The sequence below is a fragment of the Pan troglodytes genome, chromosome 15 (genome assembly GCF_028858775.2).
Source record: "Pan troglodytes isolate AG18354 chromosome 15, NHGRI_mPanTro3-v2.0_pri, whole genome shotgun sequence".
Lineage (NCBI taxonomy): Eukaryota > Metazoa > Chordata > Mammalia > Primates > Hominidae > Pan > Pan troglodytes.
The window spans coordinates 63,254,499-63,271,256 of NC_072413.2; the positions used below are offsets into that span (position 1 = coordinate 63,254,499).

Sequence of the window (16,758 nt, forward strand, 5' to 3'; positions counted from 1 at the left end):
TGTTTACCACTGTGGAGCTCGACAGCTTCTCAATACATAAGGATTTTTTTAAGGAAATAGATTGGTGATATTAATGACCGTGATTTTTTTCTGATATGGTATAATAAAATGTGTCAACATTTGAAATACCTGCATAATTCAAAGACAAATATTTTCCAATGACCAATGAATGCACTGTATTACAAAATCATGCATGGGTAAAAGATCAATTCTAAGTACACAACAAACCAATGGATTTTAATGTAACAGAACACGAAAAGTTCATTGACATAATTTCAGACTTCACATTGCAACTAACCTTTAAGACACCTGTTTTGGTGTAGTACCAAAAAAGAATATCCACAATTATCTAAGAGGACTATTAAATACTCTTCCCTTTTCCAGCTACATATCTGTGTGAAGCTGGATTTTCTTCACACATTTTGACCAAACCAACATATTGCAATATACTGAATGCAAAAGTAAATATTTGAGAATCCATTCATCTTCCGTTATGCACACATTTTAAAAATTTCAAAATATTTCACAATGCAAAACAATGCCATTTTTCAAAAATGTAAAATCTCACTTTTCTTGCTGAAAATTTTATTTGGAAGATATGATTTTTAAAAATAGAAATATGGGCCGGGCACGGTGGCTCATGCCTGTAATTCCAGCACTTTGGGAGGCTAAGGCGGGCAAATCACCTGAGGTCAGGAGTTCGAGACCACCTGGCCAACGTGGAGAAACCCCGTCTCTACTAAAAATACAAAAAATAGCTGGGCATGCGCTTGTAATCCCAGCTACTCAGGAGGCTGAGGCAGGAGAATCGCTTGAACCCAGGAGACAGAGGTTGCAGTGAGCCAAGATCGTGCCACTGCACTCCAGCCTGGGCAACAGAGCGAGACTCTGTCTCAAAAATAAATAAATAAATAAATAAATAAATAAATAATAAAATATTCTGGTGCCTCCACTCCATCCCCCGCGGGTCTGCTGTGTGTGCCATGGACGGCATTGTCCCAGATATAGCAGTTGGTACAAAGCGGGGATCTGACGAGCTTTTCTCTGCTTGTGTCACTAACAGACCATTTATCATGAGCAGCAACTCGGCCTCTGCAGCAAATGGACATGGCAGCAAGAAGTTCAAAGGTGACAGCAGAAGCGCCCGTGTCCCCTCCAGAGTGACCCACATCCAGAAGCTCCCATCGACGTCATCGAAGGGGAGGTGATCTCCCTGGAGCTGCCCTTTGGGAAGGTCATTAACCTCCTGATGCTGAAGGGGAAAAACCAGGCCTTCATCAAGATGAGCACGGAGGAGGCTGCCAACACCATGGTGAATTACTACACCTCGGTGACGCCCGTGCTGCGCGGCCAGCCCATCTACATCCAGTTCTCCAACCACAAGGGGCTGAAGACCGACAGCTCTCCCAACCAGGCGCGGGACCCGGCGGCCCTCAGGCCGTGAACTCGGTCCAGTCGGGGAACCTGGCCTGGACTGCCCCGGAGGCGGCCGTAGACGCAGGGATGGGGATGGCCGGGCAGAGCCCGGTGCTCAGGATCATCGTGGAGAACCTCTTCTACCCCATGACCCTGGATGTGCTGCACCAGATTTTCTCCAAGTTCGGCACAGTGAAGACCATCACATTCATCAAGGACAACCAGTTCCAGGCCCTGCTGCAGTAGACGGACCCCGAGAACGCCCAGCATACCAAGCTGTCGCTGGATTGGCAGAACACCTACAACGCCTGCCACACGCTGTGCATCGACTTCTCCAAGCTCATCAGCCTCAACGTAAAGTACAGCAACGACAAGAGCCGCGACTACCACGCCCAGACCTGCCCTCCGGGGACAGCTAGCCCTCGCTGGACCAGACATGGCCGTGGCCTTCGACCTTTCAGTTCCCAACATCCACGGAGCCCTGGCCCCCCGGCCATCCCCTCGGCGGTGGCGGCAGCTGCAGCGGCAGGCCAGATCGCCATCCCGGGCCTGGCGGGGACAGGAAATTCTGTCTTGCTGGTGAGCGACCTCAACCCAGAGAGAGTCACACCCCAAAGCCTCTGTTTTTGTTTGTTTGTTTGTTTTAGACGGAGTCTTGCTCTGTTGCCCAGGCTGGAGTGTGATCTTGGCTCATTGCAACCTCTCCCTCCGGGGTTCAAGTGATTCTGCTGCCTCAGCCTCCCAAGTAGCTGGGATTACAACCGCGCCACCACGCCCGACTAATTTTTGTATTTTTAGTAGAGACGGGGTTTCACCATGTTGGTCAGGCTGGTCTCGAACTCCTGACCTCGTGATCCGCCTGCCTCAGCCTCCCAAAGTCCTGGGATTAAAAGCGTGAGCCACCGCGCCCAGCCCCCAAAGCCTCTTTATTCTTTTCAGCGTCTACGGGGACGTGCAGCGCGTGAAGACCCCGTTCAATAAGAAGGAGAACGCTCTGGTTCAGATGGCGGACGGCAACCAGGCCCAGCTGGCCATGAGCCACCTGAACTGGCACAAGCTGCACGGGAAGCCCATCCGCATCTCATCCGTATCACGCCCTTGAAGCACCAGAACGTGCAGCTGCCCCGCGAGGGCCGGGAGGACCAGGGCCTGACCAAGGACTATGGCAACTCGCCCCTGCACCGCTTCAAGAAGCCAGGCTTCAAGAACTTCCAGAACATATTCCCGCCCTCGGCCACCGTGCACCTCTCCAACATCCCGCCCTCAGTATCCGAGGAAGATCTCAAGGTCCTCTCCTCCAGCCATGGGGGCGTCGTCATAGGATTCAAGTTCTTCCAGAAGGACCGCAAGATGGCGCTGATCCAAATGCGCTCCGTGGAGGAGGCGGTCCAGACCCCCATTGCCCTACACAACCACGACGTCTGGGAGAACCACCACCTGCGGGTCTCCTTCTCCAAGTCCACCATCTAGGGGCACAGGCCCACCACGGCCGGGCCCCCTGGCGACAACTTCCATCATTCCAAAAAAAGCGACTTTAAAAAGCAGCTGAAGTGACCTTAACTGACCAGAGATTTTCTTTCTTTCTTTTTTTTTTGAGAAGGCGTCTCGCTCTGTCGCCCAGGCTGGAGTGCAGTGGCACGATCTCGGCTCACTGCAAGCTCCGCCTCCCAGGTTCACGCCTTTCTCCTGCCTCAGGCTCCCGAGTAGCTGGGGCTACAGGCGCCCACCACCATGCCCAGCTAATTTTTTGTATTTTTAGTAGAGACAGGGTTTCACCGTGTTATCCAGGATGGTCTCGATCTCCTGACCTCGTGATCCACCCGCCTCGGCCTCCCAAAGTGCTGGGATTACAGGCGTGAGCCACCGAGCCTGGCCTTTCTTTCTTTAAAAAGAAATCAGTTTACCTGTTTTTTAAAAAATTAAATCTAGTTCACCGTGCTAAAATTAATTAATTTAATTTAATTTAAATAGAAATATGTATATTAACATGTAATGGGTTTATTATTGTGATCTTAAAATTGACAAATATTTTAAATTTTCTGCCACTAACCTACATACATTTTAAGAGTATATACAAGGGTCCTGAGACAAAAAAATTTGAGAACTGCTGTATTACCCCATCTTGCCCTGCAGAACGTGGACTGAAGGGAAGTACTTTTTTCCTTTCTACTTAAATAACCCAGTGCTGTTACTGTTTTATTTTAAAATCCAATCTACCCTCTTCCTCCAGAATTATTAAAAAGTAGACTGCAAAAGAACCATAGCTTCCTGAAATCAAAGGACCCAAAACAAAGAGAAAGCAAAAGCAGTGAATAAAAGGACTTCTCCAGAGACTGGCAGGCCGACCAAAGACCACTTCCCCTCCAGCCAGCCTGGTAGGAGTTGCCTATTCCTTTTTGCTTCGTTGTTCTCACACCCAGTCACCCACTCCCATCCCTTACATCCCAACCCCCATCCTGGAAAGCTATTGTTCTCCAGGGCCTCAAAACACAAAGGGACTTCACAAATCTTTGGGCTGACTCCCCACCCCATCCTCTCTCTGAGATTACAGTGCAGGGAAGGGCACTTTCAGATTCTGCCTGAGCCTCCACCAGCCCCCTGTTCTCAGGCTTGGGGCTGAGATGAAAAGGGAACACCACTGTTTCTGGCCTGAAAAGGAAATGTAAATGCATTGCAAGCCAGAAGCTGCCAGAAGACCATTTCCCTGTTAGTAAACAGGGCTGCCTGAGCCATCTTTCTCCTCTTTAATAACCTGTGGGGCACCTATTGATTGCGCATGCTGGTCCCTCATAAATTAAAACAGGGATGCCTTCCGGTTGCTCTGTAGCTGCGTAGATGGTGAAATTGGCTCACTAATACTTCATGCTCATGGAGCACAGTGTATCCTGCCACATAAACATGAAGAATATGTATCATCAGGCTCTGGGATTGCACGGAAAACAACCCCGGAAGCTTCTGGGCATGCTGCAGACTTTAATTAGGCAGTTTCTTCCACTAGGATTGGAGACCGGCAGAAACACCAATTGCATGCCTCCTGCCGCAGCCTGTTCTGCTTTCAAATGGGAGGAAGGAGCAAGCCCTGGTGGATAGGAGATGAGCCTGCTCCTCTCTCTACCCCCTTACCAGGATAGGCACCCGTAAGCAGAAAGGAATGTTCATCTCTCATGCTGTGGTAGAGAGAGCACCAAGTTAGCAGTCAGAAAACATTCAGAACTTCTGCTTTAGCCACTTACAGCTACATGATCGTGGGCGCAAGTGCCTTAACCTCTCGGAATCACAGCATCTCATCTGGAAAGTGGACAAAGTAATAACACCTAGCTGCTTGTGAGGCTTGAGGAAAATAAGTCTTTCCTGGTGCCCAGTATGGTCTCAGTAAATACTGAAACTGAAATTGAAGCAGATGAAGAACAGGGTGGCAGGTACAGGGCTGATACTATTTCTTTCTCTCACCTCAAAAATCTGGCATCAGGAACTTTCCACCACTACCCCTAGCCAACATTTTGCTCTTTAAGTAAGAAGTGAGGCCCTGCAACTCATAGCTTGGTACATTGGAAATGTTTCTCTTACCCTTCCATCTTTCTGTGCCCGCTCCTGAGCTGGCTCTCAATTGAAAATTCATTTAGCAGGAAACCTCTCTAAAATGCATGGTAAACATCGACAAACATGCTAGCATAGTTTACCATTCTACCAAAAATAGCTTGGCACCCACATGCCAACACTTAGCAGAACCTTCCGAGTTTCTCTGACTTTAAACAGACCCTAGGCAACCAGATCCACTTATGCTTCCCAGAATGTGTAGCATCTCATTAAAGTTTTACCGCAGTCCCCTTCCTCTGCCATTGATAATTAAAATGAACAAGGACAATGTGGAGAGCCATATTTTGCTATTCCTGGAAATATCTGCTGCTCCAGGGAGGGTGTAGGACATTGAATGGTCCCCTCACCCTAAAGGATATGGTCACATCCTGGAACTCATGGATGGGTCCAGGATGTGATTGGGTGTGAGAAAAATGAAGCAAAAAAGGTCTTGGCAGATGTAAAAATAAAAGATCTTAAAATGAGATGATCCTGGATTACCTGGGTGGGCCCTAAATCCAATGACAAGTGTTTTTGTGTTTTTTGGGGTTTTTTGGTTTTGTTTTGTTTTTTTTTTTAGACAGTGTTTCACTCTTGTTGCCCAAGCTGGAGTGCAATGTCATGATCTTGGCTCACCGCAACCTCCGCCTCCTGGGTTCAAGCAATTCTCCTGCCTCAGCCTCCTGAATAGCTGGGATTAAAGGCATGTGCCACCACACCTGGCTAATTTTGTATTTTTAGTAGAGATGGGGTTTCTCCATGTTGGTCAGGCTGGTCTTGAAATCCTGACCTCAGGTGATCCACCCACCTCGGCCTCCCAAAATGCTGGGATTAGAGGCGTGAGCCACCATGCCCAGCCATGACAAGTGTTTTTATAAGAGACAGAAAAGGGTCTGGTGCAGTGGCTCACGCATGTAATCTCAGCAGTTTGGAAGGCCAAGGTGGGAGGATCGCTTGAGACCAGCCCAGGCAACATGGTGAGACCCCATCTCTACAAAGAATTAGCCAGGCACAGTGGCACGCACCTGTGGCCCCAGATACTCAGAAAGCTGAGATGGGAGAATCGCTTGAGCTTCAGAGGTCGAAGCTGAGGTGAGCAGTGTTCACACCACTGCACTCCAGCCTGGGCGACAGAGCGAGACCCAGTCTCAAAAACAGACAGACAGAAGAGGAGAAGGCCCAGAGGGGAAGTCCATGTGAACATGGAGGCAGAGGCTGAAGTGATGCAGCCACAGGCCAAGGAACAAAAAAGCCACCAGAAGCTGGAGAGGCCAGGGAGGATCGTCCACTAGAGGCATTGGAAGGAGTATGGCCCCAACAACACCTTGATTTTGGAGTTCTGGCTCCAAAACTGTGAGAGAATCAATTTCTGGTATTTTAGGCCACCCAGTTTGTGGTCATTTGTTTACGTGCAACATACAGAGAAATGTCTGGTAGGATACATTCCATGGCAGATTGCTGGTAGTTGCCCTGTCCATTTTTCCTTCCTTTTTGGTAACAAAAAACCGACTTTTGAGGGGATGGTCATGTGCTCAGTGAAAGCTTCCCTTCCCCAGCATCTCTTGCAGCGAACTGTGGCCATAAGACTAAGTTTTGACGAAAGAAGTATAAACAAAGAAGCGTAAGAGACTTCTACAAAGTCTCTTTATGGGACAGTGTTGTGGGTTAAATTGTCTCTCCCCAAAATTTATATATAAAAGTCCTAATCCCTCGTACCTCAGCATGTGACCTTATTTGGAATAGGGCACTCGCAAATGTAATTAGTTAAAATGAGGTCATGAGGGTGGGCCCTAATCCAATATAAATATGTCCTTATATAAAGGGGAAAATTGGACACAGAAACACACACACTGGGAGAATGCCATGTGATGACCGAGGCAGAGATTGCGGTGATGCTTCTACAAGGTAAGGAAACTCAAAGATTTCCAGCCAATCACGAGCAGCTAGGGGAGAGGCATGGGACGGAATTTTCCTTACAGTTCTCAGAAGGAACCAATCCTGCCTGATACATTGATGTTGGACTTCTAGCCTGCAGAACTGTGAGAATTGTGAGACAATAAGTAAATTTTTGTGGTATGAGCTGCTCAATTTGTGGTCCTTTGTCACAGCAGCCCTAGCAAACTAATACAGAGAGATACACCCTTCCACTTTTCCATCTTGCTACCTAGTCCTAATATAGATAAGAGGGATGGTTCTCCATTAGCCATTGTGCTACATGAGGATGGAGGCCACATTCACAGATGGTAGGGCAGGGAGCTAGAAGAAACTTGGGACCCTAAAAACTTCATGGAGGTGCCATATTAGCCCTGGACTGCCTATTCCTTGGCTTATATTTCTGAAAAATAAATAAAATTAAAGCTTTTGTTATTATTTTTTGAAACATGTAGTTGAATATAATTTTTTTTTTTGAGATGGAGTCTCGCTCTGTCACCCAGGCTGAAGTGCAGTGTGCAATCTCGGCTCACTGCAACCTCCACCTCCTAGGTTCAAGCAATTCTCCTGTCTCAGCCTCCCCAGTAGCTGGGATTACAGGCATGCGCCACCACGCCCGGCTATTTTGTATTTTTAGTGGAGACGCAGTTTCACCATATTGGTCAGGCTGGTCTCGAACTCCTGACCTCAGATAATCCACCTACCTCGGCCTCCCAAAGTGCTGGGATTACAGGCGTGAGCCAGTGTGCCCAGCCAGTTGAATATAATCTTAACCAATACACACACAATTTTGATAAATGAGTTCTTTGGGGAGAGGACTGGGATTGGACTGTCATAGGTAGGAAATGTTTGCTTTACCTGTATGTTTCAATTTTGATGTCAGGAATGTAGTCGTGTACTCTTTTGTAATTAAAAATAAATCTGTTTTATAATAAATAAAAGGAAAAAAGAGGGATAGGAACCTGTAGATTCAAGAAGACCTAAGAAATATATCAACTATAATGGATGATTGGATGCAGGAAAAAAACAAAAAGAAATATATCAACCAATTGCAATGTATGAGTCTTATTTGGATCTTGATTTAAACCCCAAATTTTTTAAATGTACAAGATAATCGGGGAAATTTTAATATTAATCAGATATTCTATATTAAGGAATTATTGTTTTTATGAATGCTAACAATATTGTAGTGATGTATTTAGAGTGTTCTTCTCTTTTAGACTCTAAAACATGGTTTTCGACCTTGTCACAATTGTTATTTTGAGCCATGTAGTTCTTTGTCGTGAGGCGCTGGCCTGTGCATTGTAGAATGTTTCGTAGCAGCCCTGTTTCTACCCTGTCTTCCAGTAGCTAGATGCTGGGTGCACACCCCCTCCCCCCAACGTTGTAAAAACAAAAAAAGGTCTCCACATATTGCCAAATGTCCCCTAGGGGGCAAAACTGTCCTGGGCTGAGAATAACAGCTCTAAAATTTAGAGATACTGACTGGACTATGTATGGGCAAAATGATTCGATGACTGGATTTTGCTTCAAAATAATCCAGGTGATGGGGAGGGAGGGCGGTGGGTAAAATGTTCCATAATGGAAAGTTTAACATACATTTAAAATTTTTTAAAGAGTCCATTCGGACTTCTCTTTACATCAATATGGGGAACTTAATATTCTTAAATAGTCTCTCACTATAAGACAGGAATATACTGGATAAAATGCAACAGATGTTCACCTCCTCGGTCCAAGATCTTGTCTCATGTCTTCCACAAGAACATTAAAATCCAAGGATCTAAATTCCAAGTATGACTGGGCAAGGCAAGCCCTCCCTCCCAACCCTCCCCGCCAGGCATTCTCGGTGCTGCACCCCGGGCATACTCAGCTAGGAGCTGCTCCTGCGTCTTCTTCAGTTGCTTGGTAACCCTAACTCCTGAGATGTCCTCTCAGCTCTGCCCCCTGGGCCTCCTCCTTTCCCAGTCCCCAAGCTTAAGCTAGAGGGGGTGTGCTTGGAGCCAGATTCATTAGGGCCATGCCTTGCCCATCCCTGCGAGGGCCCAGACCATGAGCCTCCTCCTCACTGTTTGCAGGTGCTCTCTACAGAGCACTGAGCAGCCCACGCTTTCACCAGGCTCACACCTGCGCCCGTGTTCTCCACCAGCTGCTTCACTCCAGGCGGTGCTCGGGACAGCCGGGCCTTTCTAGGGCCCACGCGCCCCTGGGCGTCTCCGCTGAGACCGACTTTCACGCCCACCTGGTCTTCCCCAAGACATGGAGCCTTCAAAGGTTTCATCAGAATTCCCTCAGGATGTGGGTTTTGAGTTGTCATCCGAGCCCATCAGGGGCCAGAGTGTAGGTGGGCCCAGGGGCCTCTGAGCTGGAGGCTAATGGGGCTTGAAAGGCCTCTGAGCGGAGCCAGGAACCCGCCCTCTGGGGGCCTGGGAGCCGGGCTGCGCGCTCAGGTCCCAACACGAGGTCTGAGGCGCTCTCTGCTTGCTTCAGGGGCCGCAGAGGGAGGCTGACCATAGCTGCGACACCCCCTCAGTGCTGGACACCGGGCAGGAAGCCTCTCTTGCACCGACTAGACCAGAACGGCAGACATTTTCCCGACAAGTAAGGGAAGCAAGATTGAGTAAGATAAGCCCGGTTATTTTTATACAGACATTGTTCCAACCACAATGACTGTTTTCGAAGGTGGGTGGTATTTGTTTGGTGGAAGGATCTTTGAGGTAAGAGGCAGCAGGGTGCTTCAGCACCACCACTTCCTTTACTTTTCTGAGTGTTCCCTTATCAAGCCACCAGTTTGGGTTCTGCTCCATTTTTCTGTCTGGTAAAGAAGTAGAATGAGGTGAAATCTGGCTACCTACTTCCCCTGGGGGGACAGTCATGGCTGCTGGTGAGTTTCAAGTGATTTGAGAACTGTTGGTATACTTAAGTGAGGAGCTCTTTCCCTCCCCTTCATAGAAATGGAATAATGTGCAGGTTTCTAACGGGACTTAGGAGTCGGAGAGCCCTGGGTTCAAATCCCAGAGCCTCCATATTTTGGTTGTGTGAAAAAAAACAGTAGGCAAGGTAGTCAACATGTCTGTGCCTCACCTTCCCCATACATAAAGCCTACTTTTTCATAAGGTTGTTGTGTGGGTATTAAGTCTCAGTAGATGCCTACTTGAAATATTTGGGGGGACAGCTGTGGCCAGGCGCGGTGGCTTATGCCTGTAATCCCAGCACTTTGAGAGGCCGAGGCAGGAGGATCACCTGAGCCCAGGAGTTTGAGACCATCCTGGGCAACATGGTGAAACCCCATCTCTACGAAAAATACAAAAAATTAGCTGGGCGCAGTGATGTTTGCCTGTGGTTCCAGCTACTCTGAAGGCTGAGGAGGGAGGATCACTTGAGCCCAGAAGACAGAGGTTGCCGTGAGCGCCATGACACTCCAGCCTGGGCAACAGAGTCAGACCCCCATCTCAAAAAATAATAATAATAATAATAATGTGGCTGTGCCTATGATCACAAGCGTTATAAACAATAGCTGCAACGTATTGAAAGCCTGCTCTCAGAGATAAAGACTCTTTCCATTCCCAGGCCCTGTTGTCAAGCAACTAAGTAGATTCAGAGAAGGAAGAGAGCTGACTGGCAAAGAGGGAGCAATGGAGAGCCATTTAAGATGTTGGGGCAAGAAAGTCATTTAAATGATCAATTATAGGCACAACGTGACTAATACTATTTGAGGGCGGAGGCCTGTTGAGTTCTTAGAGGTGTTTGGGGTTAGGGCTCACCAAAAATGGTGCTCCTAGCCTTTGATTGTGGACACTTGTTTTTACCTGCCCACCATCCCTCCTCCATCCTGAATACGAAGTGTTCCTTTGGGAACCACCCATCTTCTACTCTCTGTCCATGTAATTCAAGTGAGGTTGACCTCAGTCCCTGACTCCAGGGGTGGGTGTATGACCCAGGACCGACTAACTGCAGTCATAATGAGTGGTTGAGGAGTAATCCCTTTGTCCAGAGTGAGCCGATGAGAGTCAGCATTAGGACTTCTGCTGAAAGAGGCACCCTTTCTCCACTGGGGTTGCAAAGCTGAGGGGATGTAAGCCATCTTTACCACTGCATGAGTAGAGTCTGCTGGAGAGTAAGGACAACAGAGATAAAAAGCAAATCCAAGAGAAAGATAGATTTCTTGTTGCCCTTGCTGAGCACCTGGAGCTAGCCATTCCTGAAGATGTCAAATATCTATCTATGTGGGCTAACATATATCACCTTCTGAAAGATACTTGAACTGAATTTCTGTTAGTGGCAACTAAAGGAGTTGTGACTCATTCATCTTTCTATTTATTTTTTATTTTGATGAAAAATTTTCAATTGTTACATTATGGCATAAAAACAGAACTCTGACGTGTTTGACAACATACTTTTGACAGTTTTATCTATTTCTGACAAGGACATGCTGGGAAGTTGTGGGAACATATCTCCTGTGTCCGTCCCCCTCCTTTTGAAGTATATTTTTATTCAGAGATACATAAATGTATGCTAATGATCTTATGATGATGATGATCAGAACTGTGCTCCAAGAAGATTATAGCAACCATGAGTAGGATTACAGTAGGGAGAGACAAGGGGCAAAAATACCCCTCAGGAAGCCAATATAATAATTCAAATGATAAGTAGGAAGGATTGTCTCAAGGTGGTAGCTGCAGAAATGGGAAAGAGAGAGGTGGGATCATTGTGGTTTGGCAACAAATTAAAGGGTAAATGAGTGAAAATAAAATGCTTTTATCTACAAGGCCCTACAGAAACTGATTTTCCCCCACCCCTGTTTTATCCCTGATTTATTTCTCATCATTCTTTCCCTGGCCTGGTCTGCCCAGCTACATTGGTCTTTGCATTTACTGTGCCCTCTGCTTGGGACAGTCTTACTCCAGAGGTCCCTGGCTCATGTTTTCACTTCCTCAGACCTCTGCCTCACATCAAAAGGATTCCCTTCATTCCCCATCTATTATTGCATCCCCCACCCTAAGCATTCCTTGTATTTGCTTATTAATTTTTCCCCGGGCTGGGCAAAAATTAATCCTAGCACTTTGGTAGCTCCATGCAGGTGGGTCACTTGAACTCAGGAGTTCAAGTCCAGCCTTGAGGCCCAAAGGCAGAGACTGCAGTGAACTGAGATCACACCATCTATTCCAGCCTGGGTGACAGAACAAGAGCCTGTCTCAAAAAAGAAACTTTAAGGAAATTTTTTTTTTCTTTTTTGAGCGGCGTGTCGCTTTTTTGCGCAGGCTGGAGTACGGTGGCGTGATCTCAGCTCACTGCAATCTCCAGCTCCTGGGTTCAAGCAATTCTCCTGCCTCAGCCTCCCGAGTAGCTGGGATTACAGGTGTGTGCCACCACACCTGGCTAATTTTTGTATTTTTAATAGAGATGGGGTTTCACCATGTTGGCCAGGCTGGTCTTGAACTCCTGACCTTAAGTGATCCACCCGCCTCAGCCTCCCAAAGTGCTGGGATTATAGATGTGAGCCACTGCACTTGGCCATAAAAATTTTTGAAAAATAATGTTGCTCCACAGTACTTAACTCTCTCTCTGTCTGTCTGTCTGTCTCTCTCTCTCTCTCTCTCTCTCTCTCTATATATATATATATATATTTTTTTTTTTCTGTCTCTCTTGACTAAAATGCAAGTTCCGTGAGGGCTCCATGACTCTTGCTCACTGCTGAGTCCCCAGCACCTAGGAACCTGGCACAGAGGAGGTATTCAATGAATATGAGTCAATATTACAAATGTTGAACAACTGAAACAATGCTGTGGCATTGACAAATGCGGAAATACAGGGAAGATGAGTGGGAGCAGGGTTGGTGGAGGCGTGAGAGGGTGACTCATTTAGAACCCATGGGATTTGAGGTTAGCTGTGTAAATGACAATAAAGCCTGATGGTTGAAATGCTGGCCTGGTGCTCAGGAGCAGCCAGAGGTGAGGGTCTGTTGGGGAATTATGCATCAAAAGTTGGTGAAAGCTGTGGAGTCAGTGAAATCTCTGGGGAGACCATGGGAAAAGAGAGAGATGAGAACCGAGGACGAAGTCCCAGAAGTCCTAAGATGACCTACCTATTTTTTTTTCCAGGACTTTACTGGCTTAAAAACTAAAAGTCCAGGCCAGGAGTGGTGGCTCACACCTGTAAACCCAGCACTTTGGGAGGCTAAGGTGGGTGGATCACCTGAGCCCAGGAGTTTCAGACCAGCCTGGCCAACATGGCTAAACCCTGCCTCTACTAAAAATACAAAAATTAGCCAGGCGTGGTGGCGCGTGCCTGTAGACCCAGTTAATTGGGAGACTGAGACATAAGAATCTCTCAAATCCAGGAGGCACAGATTGCAGTGAGCCGAGATCCCATGACTGCACTCCAGCCTGGGTGACAGAGCAAGACTGTTTCAAAAAACAAAAACAAACAAAAAACTAAAAGTCCACATCTTGGGAACCCCCTTGGTCCCAGGCAAACTGAAATGGTCGGTCAACCTAAGAAGGTGGAAGAATGGGGAAGTGCCAGGTGGAGGAAACAGAGGCCAGCAGCCCAGAGCTTCCTCCCAGAACCCGAGGAAGGGAGGGCTTAGGAGGACAGGGCTCCTTCCTTTTCCTGCCCAAGACCAGTTTGGTTCTGACCTTCTAAGCCCAGCAAGGCTGAATTACCTCTGAGTTCCTGACCCTCACACCTCCCAGCAACACTGGATAGCTTCCTGATAAGCCCGGTAACTGGTTTGGTTCCAGGGCTTGGTCCCCAGCTCCAATCAACTGGAGAAAGTATGAACCCTTAAATTTTCGGTCAAGGGGGCTTTGGTGGTACCCTGGCTCAGGAGTTCTCAGTTGGTGATCGTTGTCTGCTTGTCCTAAGATGGAGCTTAAGAGTGTAAGTGACTCTGCAGCCACTGTGGCTAAGGAAACAGGAAGCTGCCTCTCCTCTTGTAAACAATGCAGGCCAAGATTAGCGGCACTTGTAAGGTGCCAGCTCTTACAAGTGGGCACTGAATTGTGCTCACCACTAAATTTCAAATAAGATTATTGCTGGATGTGTAGAAACTAAAAAGAGACTGGGTGTGGTGGCTCACGCCTGTAATCCCAACACTTTGGGAGGCCGAGGTGGGCAGATCACAAGGTCAGGAGTTCAAGACCAGCCTGGCCAATATGGTGAAACCCCATCTCTACTAAAAATAGAAAAATTAGTTGGGCATGGTGCTGGGCGCCTGTAGTCCCAGCTACTCGGGAGGCTGCGGCAGGAGAATCGCTTGAACCGGGAAGCAGAGGTTGCAGTGAGCCAAGATCACGCCACTGCACTCCAGCCTGGGCGACAGAGCAAGACTCTGTATCAAAAAAAAAAAAAAAAAAAAAAGAAAAAAGAAACAAGAAACACAAAAGAACTCAAAGGAACATTTCCAACTTCTTTTTAACTTGGCAGTACAGTGACCTAAACCAGGTATGTGGAGCCTTGATTACTATAAAGAGCAAATAAGACAAAAATTAGAAAATATCTTGTACATTTTAAATAATGCTGCAAATATAAGGTCCTGTCACTGAGTCTTGTTTGAAATAAAAGAACTATCAATATTTGATCAATAGAAAACATGGTGCTTGTCCTTAGAGAGCTTTATGGTTTACCTGCAGAGGCTCATAAGAATTTAGCTATATTTACTCAGCAATATATAAGGGAATAGAAATAAATATTGTGTCAACTCCCTGACTGTCACCCCTTCTCAGTTCCCTAACCCACAACACACATATCTTCCTTCCTTTCTTTTTTTTTTTTTTTTTTAAACAGGGTCTTGCTCTGTCACCCAGGCTGGGGTGTAGTGGCACCATCATAGGTCATTGCAGTCTCAACCTCCAGGGCTCAAGTGATTCTCCCACCTCAGCCTTCCAAGTAGCTGAGACCATAGGTGTATGCCACCACACCCAGTTAACTTTTTTATTTTTTGTAGAGATGGGGGTCTTGCTCTGTTGCCCAGGCTGGTCTTGAACTCTTGGACTCAAGCAATCCTCCCTGTAAACCCAGCACTTTGGGCCTCCAAAAGTGCTGGGATTACAGGTGTGAGCCACCACACCCAGCCATATCCACCTTTCTAATGAGCATGGACAAAGATGCCCTAATTCATTCAGACCAGAAGGTGATGGGAAACGTTTCCAGTTTCCCATCACCTAAAAACACAGAAATTAGCCAGGCATGGTGGCAGGCGTCTATGATCCCAGCTACTCAGGAGCCTGAGACAGGAGAATCACTTGAACCCGGGAGGTGGAGGTTGCAGTGAGCCGAGATAGCACCACTGCATCCCAGCCTGGGCGACAGAGCTAGACTCCGTCTCAAAAAAAAAGAAAGGGTCAAGAATGTGGCAAGTCTGGGCTTTAATACATTGCCTAGAAATTTAATTCAATAAATATCTATAGGCCATCTATTTGAGGCCCAATGGTGCATTAGGCCCTGTGGTTATCTAAAAGAACGTCCCTGCCCTTAATCTCACCAGAGTGATAAAGCTAAGGTCCCTAAAACAAGATCTTATATTACTAAGTGCCAATGTTAACTATAAGTGCAGTAAGATTCTAGAAAAGGGAAACATTAACTTTGTTGTTTTTTGTTTTGTTTTGTTTTTTTGAGATGTAGTTTCGTTCTTGTTGCCCAGGCTGGAGTGCAGTGGCGCAATCTTGGCTTACTACGACCTCCGCCTCCTGGGTTCAAGCGATCCTCCTGCCTCAGCCTCCCAAGTAGCTGGGATTACAGGCATGCACCACCACGCCTGGCTAATGTTTGTATTTTTAGTAGAGAAGGGGTTTCTCTATGTTGGTCAGGCTGGTCTCAAACTCCCGACCTCAGGTGATCCTCCCGCCTTGGGCTACCAAAGTGCTGGGATTACAGGCGTGAGCCACTGCGACTGGCCATGGAAACATGAACATTTTAAGCAGACTTTATACTTCATGAAGGCTAGGTCATCAACTGGACAAACTGACAAAACAAAAGGAAACTTGATAAGTCAAGGTATAGAAGAATGAATGAGTGTGGCATTTGGAAAAATAGCAGCAAGACTTTCTGCTGAGATCCAGCTTGAAAAGGAAGGGGGAATGTTTTATCCTTCCTTAAAAAATATAGGTTGCTGTTGGCAGTATAAAAAGAATCCATGGCTCTTAAGAAGTTAAGAGGCGGCTGGGCGTGGTGGCTCACGCCTGTAATCCCAGCACTTTGGGAGGCCGAGGCGGGCGGATCACAAGGTCAGGAGATTGAGACCGACCTGGCTAATGCAGTGAAACCCCGTCTCTACTAAAAATACAAAAAAATTAGCCGGGCATGGTGGTGGGCGCCTGTAGTCCCAGCTACTCGGGAGGCTGAGGTAGGAGAATGTCATGAACCTGGGAGGTGGAGCTTGCAGTGAGCCGAGATTGCGCCACTGCACTCCAGCCTGGGTGACGGAGCAAGACTCCATCAAAAAAAATAAAAATAAAAATAAGAAGTTAAGAGGCTTAAATGGAGAAACCTCCACACCCTAGGACTTGAGTAGATAACCTAGCACTTTAGGCATTTAAGACTCCAAGTCTTGGAACACGAAGGCCCATGGTGCCTCTCCATCAGGACAGGAGAGATTATGCTTTGGCAACAATGAATCTCTAATCTCACTGGCTTGATATAGTAAAGCATTCATTTCTTGTTTATGTGACATGTCCAGTGTAGATAAGGATGGGGTTCAGGGGAGATTTGCTCCATATAATCTCTCAGGGACCCAGGTTGATGGAGGTTCTACCATCTTAGAATGTTGCCATCTCATGTGACTTTCAGGATTGCTGCAGCAGGGGCAAAAACCCTGTAGGATGTTTATAAGCGCCA

At 47.0% G+C, this 16,758-nt stretch overlaps 1 protein-coding gene, 1 long non-coding RNA gene and 1 pseudogene across 7 annotated transcripts in view; 2 read left to right on the forward strand and 1 right to left on the reverse strand.

Annotated features, from left to right (window-relative positions):
• The window catches only part of LOC134808365 (uncharacterized), an 84,941-nt gene that overhangs the window by 44,320 nt on the left and 23,863 nt on the right, over nucleotides 1–16,758 (reverse strand). The gene's annotated exons all lie outside the window — the stretch shown is intronic.
• Nucleotides 943–2,997, forward strand: LOC467485 (polypyrimidine tract-binding protein 1-like; annotated as a pseudogene).
• The window catches only part of FUT8 (fucosyltransferase 8), a 450,735-nt gene continuing 443,311 nt past the window's right edge, over nucleotides 9,335–16,758 (forward strand). Inside the window, exon 1 of the mRNA XM_063792665.1 lies at nucleotides 9,335–9,522. The gene's annotated coding sequence lies outside the window, so the exon portion shown is untranslated. The remainder of the gene's footprint in view (nucleotides 9,523–16,758) is intronic.